The 11,574-nt window shown below is 49.1% G+C and overlaps 1 protein-coding gene across 1 annotated transcript in view; it reads right to left on the minus strand.

The window, feature by feature from the left end:
• Positions 1–11,574, minus strand: part of PLPP7 (phospholipid phosphatase 7 (inactive)) — a 30,856-nt gene that overhangs the window by 18,808 nt on the left and 474 nt on the right. The window lies entirely within an intron of this gene.

The raw sequence follows: 11,574 nt of genomic DNA on the forward strand, positions 1-11,574 counted from the left end.
CAATGAGCATGTTACCCCTGGCAATGAGCATGTCACACCTGCCAATGAGTATGTAACCCCTGGCATTGAGCAAGAAACTCATGGCAACGAGCACATAACCCCTGGCAACGGGCATGTAAAACCTGGCAACGAGCAAGAAACCTGTGGCAATAAGCATGTAACCTCTGGCAATGAGCATGTAGGTAATGTTGGGGGCTCCAGAGACTTTTTCGGCAGGGGGGCACAACATTTTTGTATACGCCACTGGTATTAGGGCTGGCCAATAGACATCATGCAGACATTTGGTGGCTGGTATTGTACAGTGCATTATGTCGGTGGTAGTCGTTTCTGCTATATGGGAGGTTTCTTCAATGCAAAGAGAGATCCAGGGTCTGACCTTGTAGAACAATAGCTGACTACAGGGAATAATTCTGACGATGGCTGCACCTGTTACTGTCATTACTGCGCCATTAACCAATGAAAATGCATGAAGAGGAACCATGGCGATATCAGTGACTATAACGGCGTTTCTGTAAAACGAAGATGACATAAAAGTCTGTGCATAGTGTCATTTCTGTAGTCCCCGGCCCCGGCTGCACTTCCTCTGTGGGGAGCGATACTCAGGCAGGAAGCTCACTGTGGGTTTCCTTTCCACTTGTACAGGAAATATTGCAGAGTTCTCAACTGAATGCTGGGCGAGGGCCTGATTCAGTTTTTGAGTCAGATGTGAGTCCCAACACAGGCGGATCTTTGGGATATCTGCAAGCTGCGTGTGTATTATAGAAATGGACGGAGAGTGCCTGTGAGGGCCAGTGATCTGTCCAATGTTTTCCTAGGTGCTGACCAGGCCGTCATCGCATAGACGCACGGAACAGATCTACCTAATGGGAAAGTCACTCATTGGATGCAAGCATATGGAAATGGGACTACTGCTGGTGATGGTTCCTTAGCATGGAGTGGGTGTGCAATGGGTGATCAGGTCACACAGACCTGGACCATGTCTCTGGGTTGTTTAAAAGTACAGTAATTGCTTTAGCGATGACGCAGTGATTAGACATAAATTAAATGCAACTCAGAAATAATAGAAGTGGAACTCCAAAGTGTAAGACATTAAAATTAGAACGTTTCTTCTGCGATTCTTTGCGTTCTACCACAAACCATGCCCTACATGTATGTCCATGAGATAACAATATTTATTTCTGTGTTACACTACTTTTATTATTATTATCATTTTATTTATAAGGCACCACAAGTGTTCCGCAGCGCCGTACAAAGGAACAATACAGGGAGACAAAACTTAGTATTACAGTAAGTAATACCCCTTTTACACCGCCGAAAAATCCGGGTCAGCGGCGGGTCAGACCCGGATCCGCGGCGGTGTAAATGGGGGGTATCCGTTTCCATTTACACGGGTCCTCTACCCAGGTCCTGACCTGGGTAGAACACGGATAGGACCCGTGTAAATGTCGGTGTAAATGGTCCCGCTGCGGGTGCAGGCACCCGCAGCGGGTCCACAGCGTGCAGCGCTGGGGAAGATGTTCCCAGCTGCTGCGGGAGGAGGGGGGTCCCTGCGGCTGCTGAGGAGAGGGGGGTACCTGTCAGCCTGCTGTGCTGGGGGTACGGGGGTGCTAGGGGTGCTGGGGGTACCTGTCCTGCCTGCGGTCGGATCTCAGCGGAGAAGATGATGTGCGCCGCTGCTGTATCACCCCCCCCCCCCCCCCCCCCCCCCGCATCCGGCAGCCGGTCCCTGCGGCGTATGGAGTGTCAGTATCGGCGGTCCCTCCAGCGCATAGGAACTAGTACTAGTTCCCATGCGCCAGAGGGACCCCCGCCACTGACACTCCATACGCCGCACGCCGCAGGGACCGTCTGCCGGGGAGGGGGGGGGGGTGGTACAGCAACGGCGCACATCATCTTCTCCGCTGAGATCCGACCGCAGACAGGACAGGTACCTTCAGCACCCCTTGCACCCCCCAGCACCCCGGTACCCCCAGGTACACCAAGCACAGCAGGCAGGACAGGTACCCTCCGGCACCCCCAGCACCTTAAAAAAAAAAAAAAAAAAAAACACTTAACCTGGGTCAGCCCTGATATATATATATATATATATATATATATATATATATATATATATATATATATATATATATTATATTTCTATATATTATATATTTCTATATATATATATATATATATATATATATTTCTATATATATATATATATTTTTCTATAAATATATATATAAAATATTATTTAAGGCAGGGCTGACCCAGGTTCAGTGTAAATGGTGCAGACCCAGGTCCGACCCAGGTCAAAGTGCTGTGTAAATGGGGTATAAAGCAGGGTCAGACCCTGGATACTCCAGCATTCAAAGACCAGGGTCCGACCAGGGTTTTTGGTGTAAAAGGGGTAAAAATAACAAAAATAGAGTACAGGTAAAAAGAGAGCCACAGTTCAATACACATTACAGCTTAGATGTAAGTAGTGAGGACAGATCAATGTACTACTAGGGGCAGGTGGTCAAAGATGGAGATGAGTATATGGACGAAGATGGTCACTGAGTGTTGGAGTATAGGAGAGCTGTGAGTGACATGTGAAGAGAAGAGGGCTTTGACAACAGGAGGGAAGAGGGCTCTGCTCAGAGGAGTTTACAATCTAGTAGGAAGAAGAGACAGACAGATTACAAGAGGTGCAAGCGAGTGGGCGGTGGCTAGATAGCAGGATGTAAGCAGACAGAGATGGTCAAGGCATGAGGTAGGGGGAAGGGTACGCTTTGATGAATAGGTGAGTTTTCAGTGCCCGTTTGAAGCTTTGCAAGGTCGGGGAGAGTCTACTGGAGCGAGGGAGTGCGTTCCACTGAAGGGGTGCAGCATGGGCAAAGTCCTGTACTCTAGCATGGGAAGCAGTGATCAGGGTGGAGGAGAGACGACAGTCGTCAGCTGACCGTAGAGGGCGGGAGGGTGTATGAATGGAGATGAGGTTAGATATATATGGAGCAATGGAATTAGAGATGGCCCTGTATGTGACTGTGAGGTGTTTGAAGAGGATTCTGTAGGGGAATGGAAGCCAGTGCAGATTTTGATGAAGGGGAGTGGCAGAATTAGAGCAGCAGGAGAGGAAGATAAGCCTGGCTGCAGAGTTGAGGACAGATTGGAGAGGAGCCAGTTGGGATTGAGCGAGGCCGGTGAGGAGAACATTACAATAGTCAAGCCGTGAGATGACCAGTGAGTGGATGATCAGCTTAGTTGCACTCTGTGAGAGAAAGGGCCTGATGCGAGCAATGTTGCGTAACTGGAACCGACAAGAATGGGCCAGAGCTTGGATGTGGGGTGCAAAGGAGAGGGAGGAGTCAAGAGTGACACCCAGGCAGCAGAGTTGGGGAATGGGGGAGATGATGGTGTTGTTAACAGTGATAGTGATATTAGTAGGGGGCATAGCTCTGGGTGGGGGAAAGATAATGAGTTTAGTTTTGTCCATATTCAGCTTCAGAAATCGCTCAGTTATCCAGGAGGAGATGCTAGAGAGGCAGTTGGAAACCTGAGAGAGAACAGTGGGGGACAGATCAGGAGAGGAGAGGTAGATTTGGGTGTCATCAGCATAGAGGTGGTATTGGAGGCCAAAGGAGTTAATGAGTGCACCCAGAGAGGAGGTGTACAGGGAGAACAGAAGGGGGCCAAGGACGGAACCCTGAGGGACCCCGACCAGAAGGATGAAAGGTGTTGAGGTGGTGCCAGAGGCAGAGAACGGTTAGTGAAGTAAGAGGTAAACCAGTCAAGGATGCCAGAAATTTTTGGGAGTGTGCGGAGGAGAGAGCAGTGTCAAAGGAAGCAGAGAGGTCCATAAGGATAAGCAGAGAGAAGTGACCCCTGGATTTGGCTGACAGCAGTTTACTGTTACTACCAGTAGGTCATACAGATCATCACCCCCAAGCCCAAACAGTGATAGACTGCTTAAACCTATATACACTGTTTAACCGTAATCTCTATTACACATTATGCCACACACCATGAGCCCATTACACATTATGCCCCACACCGTAATGCCCATTACATACTATGCCCCACACCATAATGCCCATTACACACTGTGCCCTACACCATAATACCCATACATTATGCTGCACACCATGATGCCCATTATACTTTATGCCTCGCACCGTTATGCCCATTACACATTATTCCCCACACCATAATGCCAATTACACCCCACACCATAATACCCACTTTACATTCTACCACACACGATAATGCCCATTACACATTATACATTCCGCACACCATTATGCCCATTGCTAATTATACCACATGCCATAATGCCCATTACACATTATGCCACACACACACCATAATGCCTATTACATATTATGCCATATAAGTGCTGCTTACCTACATGCTTTTTGCCAGGAGTTACATGCTAGTTGCCAGAGGGGATAACATACTAATTGCCATGGGGGGTTTCTTTCTTGTTGCTATGGGGGGGGGGGGTTATGCTTGTTGCCATGGGGTGATTATATGCTCTTTGCCCAGGGGGATAACATACTAGATGCCATGGGGGGATTAATGCTTGTTGATATGGGGTTTCATGCTTGTTGCCATGGGGTGATTATATGCTTGTTGCCCAGGGGGGGATTACATGCTCATTGCCCGGGAGGAGGGTAGCCGTGGATCCCCCCCCCTGCTAACTTCATTAACCGGCTGCACGGCAGGTCACAGGGGAGCTGGCGGCTTGGAGACAATAGCAGTGACATTCAGCAGCGGACAAGTGGACAATATCCCTCAGCGGCTTCATCCAGTAGCATGCTGTCATTAACAATATAGTCTGGATTGGACTGCATGTACAGGTGACACAGCAGGACATTAACGACCCTTGGGATCATGCATCATTAGCGATATAGTGCGTACACATTAGCTGATAGGCACAAAAATATCATTAAGGATATCGTTATTGTGCATATTGTTGACCAGTCCTCCGGCACGACCAGTCCTCCGGCACGACCAGTCCTCCGGCACTACCATTCCTCCGGCACTACCAGTCCTCCGGCACTTCCAGTCCTCCGGCACTCCCCCTTTTGTCAGCACTGCAGGATTCAGCTGCACATACTGCAGCAGTGGCTGGGATGCTGTCACAAATTACAGCAAAGGACAGCCAGCAGTCACCAGTGGGAATCATCTGGGCGTTCCTTAAAGGTGCTGGTGGGTGCCCCGGGATTTGGCTTTGATTGAAGCAATTTATAAAATGGGTCCTTGAGTCCAGGGGGGTCCACAGTGCACCCACGGCACCCATGTTGTTTCTTACCTTTCCAGAAGTCACAAAGAAAATTGCAGCTAAAATATCCGCTGACGCATGTGCAGTAGTAAAATTAGTCTCCAGTAAATGGCGGGGGCCATGTTTTTGGAGACCTGTGCATGTGCATTAGACTTTGTCAAAATGCCCACCTGGAGGCTGCACATGAACCCTCCTCTGTTAAAACACCCCTGACCACATCTGCTGCTGTGGAGAACATCAGCCCCTTATTCCAGCTCCGGCGGGTAAATCCAAGCACTTTATTTATGGGAGACGTCATTGTGTTTATCTTCCTGTCCCTTACATGGTAAACGAGGCTACGTCTGGACAAATAGGTCACCTCCTGCCCTCTTTGCCGCTGTGCTCTGAGTTCTGAACACCTTTATATTTTATTGTACTATTAAAATGACAGATGGCACTTGTGACAAGTACATACTGGTGGAAGCTGTGCATTCCCAACAAGGACGTTCGCAGAACAAGTCTCTACCTTCATCCATCACTCCTAAGGGAACCAATGGGGATATATATCAAACTGTGAGACAGAACCCACTGGTGAGCACCAGTCAGAACGGGCGCATTATATAACAAGCATATTAGGATGAGTTGTGCGAGATGGAATATTATATCTGTCAGACAGATGAATGATCCTGGGAGATATCTGCGAGTGGCCCTTACACAACTGGTAGGTTCTAGTAGCGATTTCCATACCACGAATAACTGACTTCTATATGGATAATGGAAAATGTCCAAGTCGGATATATCTTTTACACATGCCTAAAGGCCCCATACAATTTTCCAATTTGGGCCCATTTCACCCGATTCTGGCGGATCAGCCTGAGGTGTCTGACATCCGATCTGATGCACGGTCCCATACACAGACCTGGAGATCGTACATGCATCTCCTTAATCGACCCAATCCATATACCAATCCAGACAAATGTGGTTCACCTAAGCCCACCCTGGATCCAGCTACACCACACCCAATCCACCTAAACTGTATCATAAACCAATCCCAATCCACCTTAACCACATCAACTCAACCCTAGTCTACCTAAAACTCTCTTCTGTTCACATATCCACCAAAAACTACTCTGATCCACCTAAACCCCACCTCAACCAACCAAAACATTTCCATAAACTACAACCTGCTACACCTAAACATGGCCCTAATCTATCTAAACATATCTCAATCTACCTAAAAACATATTAGAATGAAACTCCACTCTGATTCACCTAAATCTCGCCCCGATTAAATTATACGCATCTTGCGTCACGCTAGCCCCACCTCAATCCAACTAAATCTCATCTCAATTCGCCCAACCTTCTCTCATTTATATCCCACCTGACCGGCCAAAGCACATCTCAAAAAACGTAAATATTATCCAGAACCACCTAACCCACATCTCAACTATCTAAACCACATATTAACTGATCAAAACCCACCATGATATACAACATCTCAAAATCTGTAATTTTGTAATCCAACCCTGATTATTCGAAACTACATCCAGATTCTTGATCCACCTAAACCCACGCCAATCCACCTAACCATCTTTCCACACATCTAAACCACACATAGTCAACTGATATAACTTCTCAAACCACATGAACACTACCCAGAGATACCTAAACTATATCTTCATCCACTGAAAATCGAACACACATCCTGATCCCCTAAAATCAAACACTGTTCCACCTAAACTGCATCTTTATCCTTTGAACATTGTCTATTTTGGATGATGATGACCTTTTGTTATGCTGTAGATGGGGACTATCCCTGTAAAATCTGGACAGGTATACAGTTACTTGAAACTGGGAACCGTAACAAATTGTGAGCTGAGAGGTGCTGTAATCAATGGCAAGAACAGGAACCCCAGGCCCTTAAAATACTAATGAAATTAGAATAAACAGAATTAATTATCAACTGTGTCGATAGATTATTTGTCTTCTTCATATGGTGATGAGTCATGTGACATAAATGTGGGTGGAAACCTCCTAAATGGGGAAGGGGAGTGGGGTGTTGATTGAGTTAGGATATGATCTTAGCAGATCAGGGGTGTGACCTATTTTTCGATAGACCAGTGGTTCCCAAACTTTTTTGAATCACGGCACCCTAGAGTATCAGAATTTTTTTCACGTTACCCCTAGGCCAAAATTTAAGAAAAAAATATGAAATGAAATAAGTTGCACTTATATGTCATCCTTAGGTCCAGTTATGTGGTAAGGAACATGATTCACTTCTGTTTATCGACATATTTTATAATTGGAAGTCACAAGCACTGATTTTCCTTATTACATTGACCATATATAATTAGAATTTGTCCTGGATCACCAACCAGGGCACCCCTGCAAGTGCTCCGCAGCACCCCTGGGAGCCACGGCACACAGTTTGGGAACCACTGCCATAGACCCTTTTCTACAGAATTGGCTACATTATAAAGAGGAATTATCTCATAGTGTAACATAAAATATAAACTCTGTATTTTTTTTTCAGTATAATGAAATACAGGTTGAACCACGACTATCCGGCATCGTCGGTTCCAGCACTGAGCCGGATTACCGAATTTGACGGATTATCTGTGGTACCTTCTGTAAGCAGGGAGTCCCCCTCAGTGTGACCTCCGCAGGACCAATCCCCCCCCCCGCCCCCTGCATCCCGACACCCTCCCAATGCCTCTATAAACCCTGCCACCCCTGTAAGTACTTCTAAGCCCTCCCACAGTCCATTCTACATATAACAATACTAACTACCCCTGGCACCTGATTACAGGAGGTTCCGGACCATTGGTTGTTGGAAAATCGGTGGTGTACCTGGTGTAAAATGTGGACAATACACGCAGACAGAGCCGGTGGAAGGTTTTTGGGCACCTTGGCACAACTTCGGCCACCACTACCACACACCTACTGACTTTCCAAAACCTCAGGGGAAAGTGTAGCGGTCGCGTCTTATGTGTGCGCACGCAATAACGACCACTCATAACGACATATCGTCTCGGGTGTATGCAAATTTTTAGGGACATCTTCCATGCGGGTTGGGATTGTTCGGATGACCATAACTAGGTCGACACCGTTGGGTCAACATACAGCAAGGTCGACAGGGGTCTAGGTCGAAAAGGGACAAGGTCGACACATGCGTTAGGTCGAAATGGGTTAGGGCAACAGTCAAAAGGTCAACATGGGTTTAAACTTTATTGACTGTTTTTTGACCCGAATGTTGACACAGTCGACATGGACACAATTTTAAGTGCACCGCATCCCCTCGCATCTCTCGCCATGCTTCAGGCACGGTGCCTCGCTAACGCTGCGCTCGGCACGCGACTTTTTATTCTCCCACCACGCCCTAGGGGATGGTAGGGCATGAACTATCGCCTGTTGGCACGTCGGCTCAAAAAACAGTAAAAAAACCCTCATGTCGACCTTTTGACTGTCGACCTAACACATGTGTCGACCTAGACCTCTGTCGATCTTCACCCATGTCGACCTAGACCCCTGTCCACCTTGCTGTATGTCGACCCAACGGTGTTGACCTAATGACTGTCGACATTGTTAAGATTTTGCCCAGCATGTATGGACAGTGATGATGTGATGCTTGTGTCGACTTTGTGACCATGTCAAGCTTTTTTCATGTGTCGACTTATTGACTGTCGACCAATAGTGGTGGACCTTCTGACTGCTAATGATCCAAGCCTGAGTGTGCTGAGGTTGCAGCAGATATAGGGGTACAGCAGGGACAGTGGTAGAGTGCTGAGGTTGCAGCAGAGACAGGGGTACAACAGGGACAGTGGTAGGGTGCAGCAGATATAGGGGTACAGCAGGGACAGTGGTAGTGTGCTGAGGGAGCAGCAGATATAGGGGTACAACAGGGACAGTGGTAGGGTGCAGCAGATATAGGGGTACAGCAGGGACAGTGGTAGTGTGCTGAGGGAGCAGCAGATATAGGGGTACAGCAGGGACAGTGGTAGAGTGCTGAGGGTGCAGCAGATATAGGGGTACAGCAGGGACAGTGGTAGAGTGTTGAGGGTGCAGCAGATATAGGGGTACAGCAGGGACAGTGGTAGAGTGCTGAGGGTGCAGCAGATATAGGGGTACAGCAGGGACAGTGGTAGAGTGTTGAGGGTGCAGCAGATATAGGGGTACAGCAGGGACAGTGGTAGAGTGTTGAGGGCGCAGCAGATATAGGGGTACAGCAGGGACAGTGGCAGAGTGCTGAGGGTGCAGCAGATATAGGGGTACAGCAGGGACAGTGGTAGAGTGCTGAGGGTGCAGCAGATATAGGGGTACAGCAGGGACAGTGGTAGAGTGTTGAGGGTGCAGCAGATATAGGGGTACAACAGGGACAGTGGTAGGGTGCTGAGGGTGCAGCAGATATAGGGGTACAGTAGGGACAGTGGTAGAGTGCTGAGGTTGCAGCAGATATAGGGGTACAGCAGGGACAGTGGTAGAGTGCTGAGGGCGCAGCAGATATAGGGGTACAGCAGGGACAGTGGTAGAGTGCTGAGGGTGCAGCAGATATAGGGGTACAGCAGGGACAGTGGTAGAGTGCTGAGGGTGCAGCAGATATAGGGGTACAGCAGGGACAGTGGTAGAGTGTTGAGGGCGCAGGAGATATAGGGGTACAGCAGGGACAGTGGTAGAGTGCTGAGGGCGCAGCAGATATAGGGGTACAGCAGGGACAGTGGTAGAGTGTTGAGGGCGCAGCAGATATAGGGGTACAGCAGGGACAGTGGTAGAGTGTTGAGGGCGCAGCAGATATAGGGGTACAGCAGGGACAGTGGTAGAGTGTTGAGGGTGCAGCAGATATAGGGGTACAGCAGGGACAGTGGTAGAGTGTTGAGGGTGCAGCAGATATAGGGGTACAGCAGGGGCAGTGGTCGAGTGTTGAGGGTGCAGCAGATATAGGGGTACAGCAGGGACAGTGGTAGAGTGTTGAGGGCGCAGCAGATATAGGGGTACAGCAGGGACAGTGGTAGAGTGTTGAGGGCGCAGCAGATATAGGGGTACAGCAGGGACAGTGGTAGAGTGTTGAGGGTGCAGCAGATATAGGGGTACAGCAGGGACAGTGGTAGAGTGTTGAGGGCGCAGCAGATATAGGGGTACAGCAGGGACAGTGGTAGAGTGTTGAGGGCGCAGCAGATATAGGGGTACAGCAGGGACAGTGGTAGAGTGTTGAGGGCGCAGCAGATATAGGGGTACAGCTGGGACAGTGGTAGAGTGTTGAGGGTGCAGGAGATATAGGGGTACAGCAGGGACAGTGGTATAGTGCTGAGGGTGCAGCAGATATAGGGGTACAGCAGGGACAGTGGTAGAGTGTTGAGGGTGCAGCAGATATAGGGGTACAGCAGGGACAGTGGTAGAGTGTTGAGGGTGCAGCAGATATAGGGGTACAGCAGGGACAGTGGTAGAGTGTTGAGTGTGCAGGAGATATAGGGGTACAGCAGGGACAGTGGTATAGTGCTGAGGGTGCAGCAGATATAGGGGTACAGCTGGGACAGTGGTAGAGTGCTGAGGGTGCAGCAGATATAGGGGTACAGCAGGGACAGTGGTAGTGTTGAGGGTGCAGCAGATATAGGGGTACAGCAGGGACAGTGGTAGAGTGTTGAGGGTGCAGCAGATATAGGGGTACAGCAGGGACAGTGGTAGAGTGCTGAGGGTGCAGCAGATATAGGGGTACAGCAGGGACAGTGGTATAGTGCTGAATGTGCAGCAGATATAGGGGTACAGCAGGGACAGTGGTAGAGTGCTGAATGTGCAGCAGATATAGGGGTACAGCAGGGACAGTGGTAGAGTGTTGAGGGTGCAGGAGATATAGGGGTACAGCAGGGACAGTGGTAGAGTGTTGAGGGTGCAGCAGATATAGGGGTACAGCAGAGGCAGTGGTAGAGTGTTGAGGGTGCAGCAGATATAGGGGTACAGCAGGGACAGTGGTAGAGTGCTGAGGGTGCAGCAGATATAGGGGTACAGCAGGGACAGTGGTAGAGTGCTGAGGGTGCAGCAGATATAGGGGTATAGAGTGTGCCCAGGATGCAGCAGGGACAGTGGTAGATAGTGTGTGATTGATTGGAGGTGCAGCAGGGGCAGTTGTTGCAGCAGGGGGGACAGGACAGGGGCACACTTGCAGCAGTACACACACAGGGTTACTAGAGAACGGACTGTTCAGCTGCCCACCAGACTGCAGCAGTGTCTCAGCACCCAACCAGCACCCAGCAGCCCTGTGTCCCAGACTCCCAGCACCCTGCACCCAGCAGCCCTGTGTCCCAGACTCCCAGCACCCTGCACCCAGCAGCCCTATGTCCCAGACTCCCTGCACCCAG

Source organism: Crinia signifera, chromosome 9 (genome assembly GCF_055691185.1).
Source record: "Crinia signifera chromosome 9, ASM5569118v1, whole genome shotgun sequence".
NCBI lineage: Eukaryota > Metazoa > Chordata > Amphibia > Anura > Myobatrachidae > Crinia > Crinia signifera.